Source organism: Maniola jurtina, chromosome 3 (genome assembly GCF_905333055.1).
Source record: "Maniola jurtina chromosome 3, ilManJurt1.1, whole genome shotgun sequence".
Lineage (NCBI taxonomy): Eukaryota > Metazoa > Arthropoda > Insecta > Lepidoptera > Nymphalidae > Maniola > Maniola jurtina.
Window position 1 is genome coordinate 10904839 of NC_060031.1, and position 12497 is coordinate 10917335.

The window sequence follows — 12497 nt, forward strand, 5'->3', positions numbered from 1 at the left end:
TGTGTATGCGCACATACTTGGACATTGTATAATAATATCTCCCGCGCAGATGATCTTTGGTATTGACCGCCGTGGCCGAAATTCGTTTGGGATGACATTATAAAAAACTTAAGCCTAATCGTCTATAGGCTGAAATGAACCTATGGCAAATGGAGTTGATGCCCTATATTTGTCATTGTGATTGTTTATTTCGTTGACCTACTGTTCCGTTTACACTTCAGTTTCGGATGCACCGGATGCGATGTAATCTGTAACCGGGCATTGCGATGCGATGTTTTATTTCAAAACGCGATGCGTAAACGTTCGTTTTGATGTTATTCGATTATTATCTGACATTCGCTGAAAGGCGAACTTGACTAAATATATCCCCAATTGTTTATTGTATCCGTTATTAAGAGGGGTCCCTCCGTCACTCGCTCCATACAAACGTAGTTCCAATTTCATTTAAATATTAAGCAACCAAAGTCCATGAAATTTTGCAGACATATTCTAGAAAATAATATCTATGCCTGTGGTTTCCCAGATTTCTGTTAAAATATTCGGTTTCAAAGTTACGCGGTCTTAAAAATTCACATACAAATCTTTGAGCCCCTGTAATTGTAAAACTACATATTTTTCGAAAAATCTAAAACACCACAGGCACAGATATTAGTTTGTAGAATATGTCTGCAAAATTTCATGGACTTTGGTTGCTTAATATTCAAATGAAATTGAAACTACGATTGTATGAAGCGAGTGACGGAGAGATCCCTGTTAAAATACCTAGTTACTACGAGTAGCTATGTAGTTACATAAAAAGCTGTACGATAATTTTCTGAGATAATTTAACGTTTGAGACAGTTTGTTGATATAATAGACTTGTTACAATTTGAGTTCCAGATAAACAGTTCATTATTTCGTTAATAAATTCAGCGATCCATTTAAAGTTAGGTTAGTTAATATTACCTACTCACTAAATTATTTAGACAATCTCATTTATTTTCGAAGGGAAGAATTTGTCTGTCTTTATTACTTAAAAATGTAACTTACGCTAGTCTTCATTTCTCAAGTGTGGCTTGTGGCTTGTGTCTTGTTTAACTTTTGTGGTGCTAAGTGCTTTGCGAGCTGTTAGGTAAGGTAAGGATAGGTGCTAATAAATAATTAATAAACCAGTTTTAACTTTTATCCACAAATACCAACCCAAAGATGAGTGAAATCTTCAATCTGTACCTACTTGCCACTTGACAGCGTGGCGGACTGTGACCTTAACCCTTCTCATTCCGAGATAAGACACGTGCTCAGTAGTGGGATGACGATAGATTGATCATGATGATGATGATTACCAGCTCAGTGTTGCCAGTTTAGTGATTGTTTATTACTAAATCTCGTAGTTTCACTCCCTTTACTAGCTGGAAGCTATTGCGATTAGTAGCTGGAGTTATTTTTAACCCCCGACCCAAAAAGAGGGGTGTTATAAGTTTGACGTGTGCATCTGTGTATCTGTCTGTGGCATCGTAGCTCCTAAACTAATGAACCGATTTTAATTCAATTTTTTTTTTGTTTGAAAGATGGGTTGATCGAGAGTGTTCTTAGCCGAGAACCCGAGAAAATCGGTTCAGTCGTTTGAAAGTTATCAGCTTACTGTAACCTTCACTTGTCGGGGGTGTTATAAATTAATTTACACTTGTTGTAAGTGTGATCTAAAATTATCCAATAATCTGACAGCTTTTGGCCCTGGAACCAAAGCCATACCTTACAATTTATAAGAATCGGTGTTCCGATACAATTAATCTGTGACACCCATAAGTTCTACTCGTACCATAGTTCTACCAGAGTTTGATATCTATTTTTAACCAGCCTTAAGCGGAATTTACATTACGAAATTACCGATACTAATTTCGAATATTTTCGAATTAGACACATTTACACATGCATTCGATAATTAAATTAACGTCGTGAAACTAATTTCGTGCCACTAATTCCATAATGTAAATTCCGCTTTATAATCTACAACTAACACTTATAGTGTACTAGAGGATGCCTACGACTTCGTCGCGTGGATTTAGGTTTTTCGAAATCCCGTGGGAACTCTTTGATTTTCCGGGATAAAGAGTACTATGTGCTAATCCAGGATATTATCTATCTCCATTCCAAATTTCAGCCAAATCCGTCCAGTAGTTTTTGCGTGAAGAAGTAACAAACATAGACACACACACACACACACTCACACACTCACACACACATACAAACTTTCGCCTTTATAATATTAGTATGATGGCATGCAATTCATTCATTCAAAAGATATCTTCATAGCTTTTTAAAATTTTCTCAACAACTTATTGCAGACGTTAAATTGCGGACAATGATTGATGTCTTCAATATTATGTACGGCGAGAATTGTGCAGCGTGAACGCAATTTTCCCCGTCTCCTTCACACCACAGAGATGAGTCGGCTTGACATGTGAAATTAATATATTGCAATATTGCAGGTGATGAATTTCCTTAATCTTGTTATTTAATCTATAAATTATGCGTGAAAAAGGGGGAACTGTTTAACTGACATATCAACGTTGGTACCTATTGCTCAATGTTGTGGTGTCATTAATGTCTTTGACTTTGTTTTCTTGATTTGAGTATTAATTAACTCATGATAGGTACTACATTCTACATTAACATATTCTTTTAAAATGTTACCGATTAATCGATATTTTTAGTCCGAAACTTTTTGGCACTTCCGACATCCATAGCCGATGACTGCTTGTTCGTTTGCTTATTATTTCACAAACACTTACTTGTATCACTATTGGCAAGTCTGAAAATAAACTATTGTTTTCTGCGAAACCAGAATTGGTTTGGCTAACCTTACATTAATTTTATACCAAGCTATTACCACAGAGTGAGGATGGTATGTGCTATTACTTTTATACTAGAACTCTTTCAGTAATAAAATGAAAATTCAAGTCCTTTGTAGTTTCTTGCATTATCTGAGCAGACGTTGTTCCAATCGCCGGAGGGATTAAGTTCTCTTTCTCGAGGTTTCCTTGCAATATGGAAAGCGAGTGCCTTAAGGCGGAATCCTTGCAGTGCTTTGGCCTTGAATAACGTCTTCTTGCTAATGAAATGAAAGCGCAAGTTAAAGGGAAATTAATTATTTTAGTTAAGTTTCTATTTATATAGTTGATGTTTAATATAATTGGAATCAAACTTAATAATTTGTAATGCCAGCTATGTAGCCGTAAGTTTTTGGTTTGAATGTTTTATGCCTTCTCGAAATGCCTTCCTTTATATGTAGGTAGGTACTGTAAATCCGCACTGTCTGCCAATCCGCACTTGACCAGCGTGACAGGCTATGGCCGAACCCCCTCGCGTTCTGAGAGGAGACCTGTGCTCAGTAGTAAGCCGGCAATGGGTTCATACGATGATGAGTGTTTAATCTACTATAGAGAAAATGAAATAAGAGCTCGATCCGAATACCTAATCATCTTTTGAGTTCTTTATTCCACATTCACTAAAATTACCAGGGTCCACACTTAGCGCGATAGGGTTAATGTTCGCTCACTACCTATTGGCTACAAAGTATTGTTGCAAAAAGAATACCATAAATTCAGCCAATCAAAACGATTCCGATTGTAATAATGATTGATGCAGTTTTCCCAAAATCGATCATCTACTATTGACGTGGACAGCCCTATACTTAAATCGAGCGGGACAAGGACAACGCTTTACATAATAGGTACTATTAGGAATACATTTACGCGTCTTGCGTTGGGAGTGACGTCGCATATTTTACGTCGTAATAATTAGTATTCTTTGATATGATCTAATAACATGGAAAAATAACAAATTACAGATACCTACGTAAGGTAGAATAAAATGTATTAATACAGAACATAATGCCCTTGGTGGCTTGGATGTGTGCTAGCGGCATTTCTATGAAAAGCTAAGCTGATTAAAGTAGATTAAATAACGTAGACATTACTCACTTAAATTTCTCTTAATGTATTATTTTCCTCAGTAAGTATAGTGTATGTTAGAATAAAATATCATTTGTTTGTAGAATGAATCTCATATACAGGCCTGTGTAGATATTCATATTATAAATTATAATATTTGAAATTTTTGAATGTTAATAAAATTATTACGGTTAAAAATAATTTGTAGAGTAAGAAGAAAATAAATTTACATTAGTTTCACGACATTAATTTCATTATCAATTGCCTGCTTAAATGTCTAATTTCGTAAGCATTATGAAATTAGACTTTCATGTACACGTCTAACTTAACGTCTAGTTTCGTAATGCATGCATTACGAAATTAGGCGTTTACACGTGCAGATAATTGAATTTATCTCATTTGATTCAGAATTACGGAAAATTAACACAATACATGCTAATCCAACACGTGTTTCTAATTAATCATGGATCTAACCAGGGTCATAAAAAATATCTTAAAATTAATGGAAAATTAACACAAATTAATCCTATACGTGTTTTGAAACTAATGAAGGATCTCGGAGAATCTTTCCGCATAAACCAGGCACCTTATTATAACCCTTGAGGAAGCCTTTCATCCGAAATTATTTAGCATTTCGCAAGGGAAATCAGGATGTATTCGCTTATCTCATTTCATTAGACTAGCTGAGGACAAAGTAGTGTACCTCCAGGGAGGTGGGAATGGCAACAGTTTCAACAACATAACCTAGTACTTATTGCTATCATTATAAAGGTTACTTTGGTATGTTTCCAGCGCTTGTAGCAGCTAAACTCAGCGCTAAAGAAATAAAAGGCCATTGATAGCCTATGATAAAGGACGCATAAAAGTAACTACTTTCTGACATGTATACCTTTTATATTTATCGTACATTTTAGTACAGTTTCAGTACAGTTTTTAGTGCCTATAGGAAATAAGACAGTACTTATCTATAGTCTTATAAATGGGAGGTCTCGAGTTCAATTTCTGACAAAAATACTAAAATGGCTAAAAACAGGATTCGATCGAAGAGCATTATTTGATTATTATTAAGTATATAAATTATTATTAATATTGGCCATATCTATCATGAGCAATTCCTTAATAGTTATGTTTGTGCTATAAGAGGACGGGTTTGAACCGTCGACCTTTCGGATTTCAGTTCGCTCCTTTAACCGTTGAGCCTTTTTTGACTCGTTTGGCACTTTTGACTCGCCAGGGAGGTGATCACAATTCTCAGTCATGAGGGACCAACTGAAGAGAGAGAGAGGATCCGTTTAAAGCCACACTCATCCATTCAATTCAATTACGAAATAAAATAGTAGCGAAAGTTCTAGTTTCTTACTCCGACAATCCTTTTCAGGGAGAACAAAGGCGGGTTCATTAAAATAATCCACGGCAAGCGGCGCTATGCAACGACTACAATAATACAGTCATAAAGATACCTCATTATAAACGTACATCGCTATAAATTCTGCTTTGGGTTAATAGGCGGACCTTGAGACCATACAGGGAAAATTAAGGTAGGGTGGAACTAAATTGTATTAATGTATTGGTTTGTCCTAATCTAGATGGAATACATTGTAAGAGGCACTTAAGAGGGAACGACTGCCAAAACCAGGTAAGTAATCAGTTTTATATAGCTGATCCAATTTTCCCCAAGAAGGTATTTACTTTACGACAGTCGTATGAAATTAAGATGCTCTCATTAATCGTGTTCCTGACGTTGGGATTTGCAATATTTACTTGAAAGAAGTGTATTTTGCGCACTTCAGGGTTGAAAATTCCACCGTTCGGTAAAGATCTATAACTAAAAAACGATTTTCAGTTCTTTTGATAGACGGACGGACAGACAAACATACAAGTGGTCCTATAAAGGGTTTCGTTTTTATTCAGATGTACGCAACCCTAAAAAGTCGGTACCTAACAGTAGGTAATCCACGGATAAGTGCTTAAAGTCTAAAACATGCAGAAGTTAATGTCATACAATAAAAAGCAGTGAAACAAATCTCTGAGTTTATAGTCATCACTGACGTCATTAATTAAAAGATGATTGCGGACTGAAATAAAAAGGCGTTTCATCTCATGAGTTCGCGACGTCAAAGGCTGTTCGTTGATTAATCCCATTTCCCGTATCATAGTATACCTACCTATATAAGTGGTTTTATGATTATACTTAAATAAATTGCGGTGTTAAATGAGGAGTGGAGTAGGTACTTAAATAAAATTAAGACGCGTGTAAACGAACGACGAATTCGTAATCCATACAATTCGTTGCATGGTTATAATGAGTAGGGACTATAAAATACTAAAATGGTCTTCATTTGGAAAATCCTGGGAAAAAATCAACACTGATAGTGAGTACCTACTGCTAAAAGATCTACTATCTACAGCAATAGCCCAATCACAATCAGCTATTTAAAAGCTTTTATTAATTAACTAGCTGCCCTATTTTACTTCCTTAGGGATTGAATTTTCAAAAATCTTTTCTTATGGTCTACGTCATGAATGACTCATAATAGCATGCCTTTCAGGCCGATCCATTCAGTAGTTTGAGCTGTGCGTTGATATATCAATCAGTTAGTCAGCTTTTCCCTTTATACCTATTTAGATTTATTTGTTCACTAGCCGATGCCCGCGACTTCGTCCGCGTGGATTTAGGTTTTTCGAAATCCCGTGGGAATTCTTTGATTTTCTGGGATAAAAAGTAGCCTATGTGCTGATCCAGGATATTATATATCTCTATACTGAATTTCAGCCAAATCCGTCCAGTGGTTTTCGCGTGAAGGAGTAACAAATATACATACACACACACACACACACATATACACATACACACAAACTTTCGCCTTATAATATTAGTGTGAAGTGTGATTTTGGAGGGCATCATTCAAACTGTTTAGCATGTACAAAAATATTTATTTACCTGTAACAATGTTTCTTTTTTACTTTTGCATTGTAACAAAAAAAAGAAACCTTAGCTTGTCAGGAAACAAGCGTGACCTTATTATAAATTGAAGCACTAAAAAATTGTTATCAAAAAATAGGAAAAGCTTGACAAAAGATTATTATAGCCGTATTTACCTACTATGTAATTTATTCGTGGGAAATAGATTATGTAAACAGGAACATAGTTTATAATTCACAATAGCCCAGTTAAAATGATATCATATCAAAACTTTGGCAATCACCGCCTCCAGAACACCTTTACAACTAACTCTACCGACTCTGTGACATGGTTGGACGCGGTTTTATGAAGTAATTTTTCTATCTCCAATAAACATACGATTCGGACTCAGGCTACTTTCTTTGCTCTCCTCTTCTTATCGAAAATGAACGATAAAATAGGGCTGGAAGAGGTTTGCCTAATAGTAAGGCATGCCTAAGTTTCTGTCATTGCTGCTTCTGAAGGATATGAGCTTTTACTAAATGTTCCTTGACTTTGTTTAATTATAGTAGGTACATCATCAATTTAAACATTATAAGTTTTACACCGGATTTTCTTAAGCATTCGATTTTTGATCTGATCTTTTTTATTGCCATTCAAAAAAAAATAACTAGTTTTTTTTCTGCAATTTCAGGTTGCCGGTATTATTACAGCAGCCAATTCTAGATTTTAACTTTGATCGTAGGTATTTAAAACCAGATTTAGCTTAAACTTTGACTGGTGTAACTTCGTCATTCGAGCGAAAGTTCTTTAATTAAAGAACATACCTACACAAAATGGAGATATCTAAGCCAACTGTGACACTATGAATTTTAGAACTCATCCAAACTTAGTACCTACTAGCATTATTCGATACATTAAAAAGCTATAGGTAATTTTATTTAGTCCTTTATTAAAGCTTGATTCAGCACCCCAAATACCACCAACTTTCGTAGTCGTCATGATAATCAACCCTCGCCGGTTCACTACAGAGCACGGGTATCCTCTCAGAGTGAGAAAGGGTTTGGCCAGTCTACCACGCTGGCTAAGTGCGGGTTGGCAAACTTCACATACCTTTGACTGAGAGCATTATGAAGAACTCTCAGGCATGCAGGTTTTCTCCGCAAGTGATTATTACTTACTTAAAACGCACATAATTCCGAAAAGTTAGAGGTGCGTAACAGAGATTAAACCCCCGACCTCCGATTAGGGTGATTAGGAGGCGGACGTCCTAACCATATCACAGCCTCGAATTTTTGTAGTACTTTCTTTCGAAGGCAGCGTTAAAAGTTTTTGCAAGACTACGATCAATAGGTACAGCCTAATTATAATAATAATTATCACTACAGTAAATTATCGAAAAAAATCGAAGAAATCTTGGACTCTGTGACACTTGTTATCAATCAAACACTAACGACTTTCGGATCAATCACTGAGTTATTGACGCAAAACTTGAAATTCCATTAATTAGTAACCACATATCAATGCTATAGAGCAGCTCGGGCAGATTTTATTACAAGAACTGGTTCTAGAATCTAGATATCCCCGGTATAATATTAACATAACTTCATAAGCGAAAGTAAACTAATTAGGAAAGTGCATAAAATGTAAATTTCACTGCCAACATACAGTTTCAAAGAGATCACAAACTTAATTTTATAATTAGAATAGGATTACTATCTATAATAATCTACGAGTGTAGATTATACCTATCTTACAGTAAAATATTTTTTAGGGTTCCGTATCTCAAAAGGAAAAGGAACCCTTATACGATCACTTTTTGTATGTCTGTCTGTCTATCAAGTCTGTCAAAAAAGGAAATCAAATGAAATCGGGTAGGTACTTCCCGTTGACCTAGAATCACAAAATTTGGCAGGTAGCAATTAAATAGCACACGAAGGAAAAATCCGAAAACCGTGAATTTGTGGTTACATTTGTGATTGCTTGGATATATTAACTAAATACCTGGAGAGTAGCATAAGCTACTTTTTATCTCGAAAATTTCAATTTTCAAAAATCGCATAATTTGAGGGCAGTTAGTTATAGGACCTAAATAAAAGAGTGAATATTTATACTCGTATAGGTAGAGTTTTAAACTTGGCATGGTAAATGATCAGGGTTGACGCATGTAAGTACCCTTCTTCACAGCATAATATCTGGAAAATGAATATAACAGCTTAGCAGTTAGCAATCAATTCACGTCATTTCAAAGTCGTCTCGTCTCGCATCTTGCACTTCGTTTTTACATACATTTATACACATCAAAACGTATACTATAATCATAAAGATACTAGTGAGTGATAACCAAAATTTACATACGAAGTGCCTACCTATCTTCCATTCGTCATAACTCATAAACACACACGTTTATCTAGGGGTCGTTGACCTGGCTAGTATAGTGCGTCATACAAGTGCAGTTTTGAATGTATTCTTAGAAAATTAAGAAATAGAAATGTGACTCACGTGTCTTCTACCAAGGACTTGGTTACAGCAATCTGCATTGGCGGGCTGCGTTATTTTTGACGCGAAATGTATAGTCGGTTCATACAAACGTTCGCTACGTTAGGGTGCTGCCATACCTACCCGATCGCCTTCGATAAATGCTATCAATCGATAGTAGAATGTCGATGTAGATAGATCCTACTACACCAAAATGGATCTGTTCGATTGCTCGAGTTGCTCGATTTAGTTTTATTATATAAAAAAAACGAATTACTAAAATATTAGGTAGTTGGGTATTATTTAACAACGTCGAAAAATCACACTAATATTATAAAGGCGAAAGTTTGTATGTGTGTGTGTGTGTGTGTGTGTGTGTGTGTGTGTGTGTATGTTTGTTACTCCTTCACGCAAAAACTACTGGACGGATTTGGCTGAAATTTAGAATGGAGATAGATAATATCCTGGATTAGCACATAGGCTACTTTTTATCCCGGAAAATCAAAGAATTCCCACGGGATATTTAAAAAACCTACACCACGCGAACGAAGTCGCGGGCATCAGCTAGTTTAAAATAATTTACATTATTTCGTTTTACATAAAATAATACACGTACATATAGTACGCGACAGCTCGGGATGACAATCGGGATGAAAACACCCCGCACTCCCGTACAGCCCTCGTGCTAACCCAGTGCGGAAGAGCGCGGGTGACGTGCGGGTGTGTGGGTCGTATCTCCGCCTTACACCCCGATTGCCGTCTCGACCTGTCGCGAACTATAGGTAGGTTAGTAATAATATTATATTTCATAGGTACTACTCGTACTTAGCTGATTCCCGAAACTTAGTCTGCATTAGCTTTTAAAAAATAACTCGTGGGAACCTTTGATTTTTCGAGATCCACATAACGCCTTCAAGATGAAAACTACCTTTGTACCAAATTTCTTCAAAATAGGTTCAGCGGTTGAGCTATGGGAGAGAGATTTAACTTACTGTATGGGGCTCTATATCGATATTTGATAATTAAGCTTTCTTCGATTTAATTTTTTTAAATATATGTATTTAATATACAGAATTCGTCCACCTATTGTTTCATTATATTATGTACTACAGATAATTGAGCATTTTAAATATATCTGTACAGCTGTGCTTGCATATCCATCGTATGGTAGGAAGTACCTACCATTGTTGTAAAATAATTTTCTAACATTGTATTAATGCTTTGCAATGTTATTCCATCTATTGTTCGTTGATAGTACTGAAACGAAATAAAGTGAAATAGTTTTATTTGTTTGTGATCATGAGATAATAAGATGTTTACAGTATAGAATTATGCCTACATATTCAGCCAGGACACTCTGATATACAATTTTTTGATATAAGTAGTAAAGCGATAATTTTACTTATTATAATTATTTTATTCAAGTATCCTCGTTCAAGGCTACATACAAATGAGACAAAAATTCTGAGTTAGGCCTGATAAAGCATTGCGAAAAATCTCTCTCTGTTCACAATTTTAACGGATAGAAAATGAAATCTAACTACACAAAGAAAGTAATTAAAAAACGTTGAAAAAAAAATCCTCGTCAAATATCCTCGTTCACGGCTACTCACGAATTGGCATTGAATATCAAATTATGGTGGAAATCCGAATCTGGTGTGCAACGGAGCGGAAGTCAGCTTACTGGACCATGAATGTCACAGATCGAATAGGCATCCGGCACTTTGACGTACAAATTAATTACAGAACGTTTACGTGAACCGTGATTGATTTCGAATAAAGGTAGGGGATCAGGAGATCCTTGGTGTGTATGTACGCAATGTAGGTATATAATGCATACATTTTAAGAACTCACTTGCCATATTTGCTCTATGTGTCAACTGTCGTGTCAAAAGTAGGTACCTTTTGACCTTTTTTAGGGTTCCGTACCTCAAAAGGAAAAACGGAAACCTTATAGGATCACTTTGTTGTCTGTCTGTCTGTCTGTTCGTCCGTTCCTCCGTCGTGTCTGTCAAGAAACCTATAGGGTACTTCCCGTTGACCTAGAATCATGAAATTTGGTAGGTAGGTAGGTCTTATAGCACAAGTACCTACAGGAATAAATCTAAAAACCGCAAAATTAAAATATGTTTCAATTTTCAAAATAATATAACTATACCAAGTGTTTTATATGAAAGGGCTTTACCTGTACGTCCTAAAACAGATTTTTATTTATTTTTATGTATAATAGTTTTTGATTTATCGTACTAAATGTTGAAAAAATACCCGAGTACAGAACCCTCAGTGCGCGAGTCTGACTCGCACTAGACCGGTCTTTGTGCTCTGTCGCTTATTGGGCGTTATTTTGAAAAAGTACCAGATTATTGTGTAAGAATTTTGCTATGTACACCCTATGTCCGTTGCCGAAATTCAAGCTAACACTTGTCAAGATTGATTCAACGATTGATATTCGCTAATTATAATTAGCGAATCTAATATGTAAAGAGGTATATTTCCTACTAATTTTCTTATTATTCTCTGTAATACCTCGCCCTCGGTATTTCATCATCCTATAACGTATTGTGGACACTTTCATTGTTCCTCAGGAATTATGGGACAGGTCTCGATAAAATAGTAGAGTTTGAATTATGCCTACAACAATTTATGAGTAGATAATAATATTGTAGTGATGCATTTGCTACATTAGCGAAATTTAAATAAACTAGGTAAGTAAGTATTGGGTAACTTATCATTGTCACAATATAATATTACCTGTTATATAGTAATACAATAATATATTACACATAATACCTAAGTAATGTCAGTCCTTAGGTCCGTGGGTACTCGAAATGAAAAACGGAGCACAATAATACAATTGCCGTCTCATAAAACATATCTGTGACAAACGTACAGACAAACCGGTGTCTTAATATTATTATTACCTATATCATAAGAGCATATAATTTCGAACACTGTAAAATTAAAAAAATATTTAGGATTTTCTTACTTACCGGCATTCTTTAATATATTTAAGTTATATACGAGTAAGATAAGCCTTTATTGTCAATTTTACACTTTTTACTTATATCTATGTATAACTACTATTTACAAACTTGTTTCTTATGTATAATGTGAAGAGACCAATGATAAATAAATAATGCTTCTGTCTTGCTTCCTAGCAAAGATTTCTTCCCATGCTCTATGTT

At 35.4% G+C, this 12497-nt stretch overlaps 1 protein-coding gene across 1 annotated transcript in view; it reads right to left on the reverse strand.

Moving 5' to 3' along the window:
- LOC123880801 (ecdysone receptor) overlaps positions 1–12497 on the reverse strand; it is a 319231-nt gene that overhangs the window by 279553 nt on the left and 27181 nt on the right. The gene's annotated exons all lie outside the window — the stretch shown is intronic.